Raw genomic sequence first — 4,019 nt, 5'->3', positions numbered from 1 at the left:
CACTCTTGTTATGAATATGTACTTGCTACACTTATCTGCCCTTATTAAGGATTCACTTTGGAAATTCTACGCCTGCCGCATTGCGTTCAGTTGAGGCTCCCTTCTGAGTAGATATGCACAGGATTACCCTATAAGGCTCCGCAATCCTAGGTACACTTACCTGGGAGCAAGCCACGTTGATTTCAATGGGGCTTGTTTTCAAGTAAGTGTGTTTAGGATTGCAGCCTTAATACACCAAATATAAATAGGTATTAGCAGTGTTTTGTGTGTGTGTGATGGTACTCCCTGGTACGAAATACCGCCACCTCTTTTTTTGGCTGCCCATGACAAGTATTTTGTGCTGGCACCCACAGCACTTTGATCAAGGCACCTTCTTTTTTAAAAAACCCAGCGGGTAGTAGTGACGACACCAACAGCTTTCGCAATGGGTTCTGGGTACTGTAGTCTCATTTGCAATAGAATGCGCATAATATGCAGGCGTAAGGCAGAAGGGTTCGCGCAATGACTGTTGGGTGTTGTAGTCCCGTGCTGAGGTTTTTTCTTTTTTTAATACAGTAATATATTTGTGTGTGTTTTTTACCCATACTTCCTCACGCGCTAGGCGGCGACGAGCAAGCGATTGGGTGAAGCAGGAAATGTCAGAAGCGCCGGTGGCTCGTCTGGTGGCCGGCTTCATTCTTTCCTGTCCAAAGCCGGGCCTCTCTGCCTGAGGAGAGTCTTTGAAAGCTGCCTGGAGGGGTCCTACTGAGGGGCAGTCGGAGGAGCTGCTTCGTCGTTCGGTGGACCTGGTGGAGGCGAAGCACGACGGAGCGCTGGGCCCCGCAGTGGCTCAGCTGGAAGGCGCCGGAGAGAGAGAGAGACGATGGACCAGAGAGGCCTCTCCCTGTCAGTGCTGAGTAAGTTCCATGGGGCTGAAGTAGAACGCGCACCTTTGAGCCCCATCTGGCCGCGTAGCAGAATAAGGGTGGTCGCTGACTAATCGGTTACAAACAGGAATATAGTCTATCTCACTATAGTGGGAGATGCCTGCTCAGCCTGCTGTCTAGGTGCTGCTCATCCTTGATGGGCAACTTAACAGCCCCATCCCGTTCTTATGGTACTGTAACTTTAAGCCGGATTTAGACTGGACGGCCCTTCAGCTGGAAGCTCTCATCTATAAATTCTGGTACAATTGGCCACCCTAAATCCTGGTAATGAACATCAGCAAAATGTAGAGGATTGTCTTTTGACAGCCCTTCAAATGGAGAACTGTGACGTGGGGCACACAGCCACCCTATAGCAAAATGGGCTCTGCCACTGCAGACTGCATTTTTGAATGCTCCCCTGGGTGAAAAGAAATTACTCCCTGCAAGTAGAAAATTAGTGGAGCAGGTATGCAGGCTAAACTAGCATATTTCTTCATGATGTGCTCGCTTTTTAGTTGTAGGGAGACATATGACAGCATGATGGGCCTCTTAAAAATGGCATCCCCCATCGGTACTTAGAAGTGGTATAGCTGATTCTGCTGCCGCAAAATTCCAGTGCCTCACTCTGTGGCTTGTCTAGGCCAGGCGTTGAAGATTGTCCTACAAAACTTTAGGTGGAATTCTGGACTTCACCACTTAAGATGCTACACATGTGTGAGTCATATTTTTTCTTGTAGTTCTCCCCATGTAAAAGCTTTCTTGGTTTCATGGGATTTACTGTTTTAGTTTAAATGTTTCCTTTTGAAAGTCCAGAGGGGACAAAAACAGCCTGATAAATAAAACTGACAAAGGTTACTAGCCTGCACTAATGGCCTTTGTTCCCTCACTAGCGATAGGGGAACAGAATCCCTCTCCTCAGTCAGTATGTAAATACAAGTTAGTAAACAAAATTGCCATCTATGAAGTGGGCTGGCAGAAGAACCAATCTGTTCTCTGCTGAGCTGTTCACTCAGTTACATTGAATTCCTGGTTACCTATAGCCATCAGGTTAGTTGTTTATTTATTTATTTATTACTGGCATTTGTTAGTCCCTTTTTTTCAACAGTAGAACTCAAAGCGACTTACAATTGTAAGTTGTCAAATACAAGACTGGAATAGAATTGGTATAAGCATAATTTTAATATTTTGCATGTGTGTGTGTTATACGTACTTTTCACAACTATGGAAAGGCTGCATACAGGTAAGGAGTGTTTAAGGTTTCAGCCTACAATTCAGAAAGCACTTTCAGTCGCTTATTAGTCAGTTAAACTTCTCTGAATAATTCTCATTGTGGAAGGCTGTTATTTTTTTTAGCCTTCTCCCATCACCTTTGCCCTGTGTTGTAAAAATATGCTACCAGATTTTAACCTTTGGGGTCAATTCTGCCTCTAAACACCAGTGTGCCTTGTGTATATAACTTCAATTTGCAGTCAATGCATAATGGCTTAAGTAGCTTCAACAGGTGAAATTAACTCAGGTTGCAGTCACTCCTGAATTTGCTTGTTATTAAAAACACTTTATCTTGCAGCTTCTGGTTTATAGAGCATTCTTGGTGGTCAAACTGGATATGATGGCAGCAGACCTGAATGCAGAATCAAGTTTGCCCCCAAAATCCCAATAAATGCGTGGGGAATGATTAGAGCACACCATACAGGGAAGAGGAAGCCTTCCTTTACCTGCTTTTAGAACACTTCCCCCCCCCTCATGGTTGGGCTCTGTAACTGGAAGTAGCCTTGCTGGAAGAAAAGCAGATTAAAAACAAGCGGCTTTGAATCAGAAAGTGTGAGAAGGGAGATCATTTCCTTTATTTCTGATATTCAGAATGTGACTGCTGTAGCTTATGTAGTCAAAAGATGTAGTATTTTGTATTTTTTGTGCTAAAAGGCAGCATAGAAATAAACCATAACATAACAAAATGGCACCATCCACAGAAAAGGGGAGGTACCAGCAGACTTGGGGGAACCCCAAGGTGTGCAAAAGTAAAAAAACCTTTAAAAAACAAAACTCAAGCAGAGGAATCCCCCTAAGAGCCCTGTACTTGGTGGCTACAGAATGTTGATATATTTTTGAGCAGTGTGTGTTTTGAAAGAACTGGGATAGAATAGGAAGAGGTTAGAGTGGCTTGAATCTTGAACAGCAGCATTCCACACTGCAACATTTTGTTGTTGATCTCACTTGTCTTAACCTAACAGCAGCTCTTAAAACTAGAAGAAAAGAGAATGCTAATTTAAAACAATGAATCTGCTAGGTAATCTTTAAAGAGCCAGTATTTCTGAGCATCAGTTCCTTATATGTAAAATTTGAATATTAACAATCTAATAGCTATTCAAAAATGAATTGGGTAAAGACTGTAAAACTGTTTTAGAAACTGCAACCCCAAAGTCAAAATGGCACGGGCTGTGGGTTAAATCTAAAAGAGTACTTTAGAATGCGGTCCAGAACTGAATGCTATGCAAAGAATACCTCCTTCCTCCAAATGAAATGAACTGGTTGCAAAGAGATTTTTTAATACTCTGATGTAATTAAAGACAACTACTTCTCATTTATATGCTGTTCGGCATTTACCTTAAACATTTTTTTAACTCTCAGCCTGCCTGCCAGAAGGCCTTAAGCACTTGAGCTGCTTCATATGATGTGACTAGGATTCAAAGTGGACTGTTGTATTTTGTGATGGGTGTAACGCAGTGAGGAATAAAGCAAAAAAAATTGATGATGTGACATACTGGGATCTCATGAGCTTGTTGAGGTAAACCCAAGTAGGATATTCAGGGGGGAAAGCTGCTATTGGGCTGTGGGTGAGAAAAAGCCTTGTTGCATATATAATACGATAATATAATAATAATATATCTAGAGAGGTTCACTAAATTATGAGTCAACAACTGTGTTCAGGCATATCTGCTTAATAAGTTGAGATATAAATTGGCCTTATGGCCATCCACACAGTTCCTTCACTTCTCCTTTCATGTGAGCTGACAAGCAAGCCAGGAAGTTTTCCATTAGTAGATATTTGCATTTTGTCTGAACTAGGAAACCACGAGTAACTGCCACAGAACAAAGCAGGGTGTTCAGCCATGG

General features: G+C 42.5%; 1 protein-coding gene across 4 annotated transcripts in view; it reads left to right on the top strand.

Annotated features, from left to right (window-relative positions):
- Positions 1–4,019, top strand: part of LMBRD2 (LMBR1 domain containing 2) — a 35,667-nt gene that overhangs the window by 198 nt on the left and 31,450 nt on the right. For 2 of the 4 annotated variants that reach the window (XM_061616281.1, XM_061616309.1), the window contains exon 2: positions 602–896. The gene's annotated coding sequence lies outside the window, so the exon portion shown is untranslated. Of the gene's footprint in view, positions 1–601; positions 897–1,420; positions 1,620–1,872; positions 1,953–4,019 lie in introns of those variants that run through there. The other 2 variants (XM_061616291.1, XM_061616300.1) reach the window with 2 other exon arrangements.

This window comes from Rhineura floridana, chromosome 1 (assembly GCF_030035675.1).
Source record: "Rhineura floridana isolate rRhiFlo1 chromosome 1, rRhiFlo1.hap2, whole genome shotgun sequence".
Taxonomy (NCBI): Eukaryota; Metazoa; Chordata; class Lepidosauria; order Squamata; family Rhineuridae; genus Rhineura; species Rhineura floridana.
The sequence above is the reverse complement of the archived record's forward strand: the minus strand, read 5'-3'. Positions and strand labels throughout refer to the sequence as shown.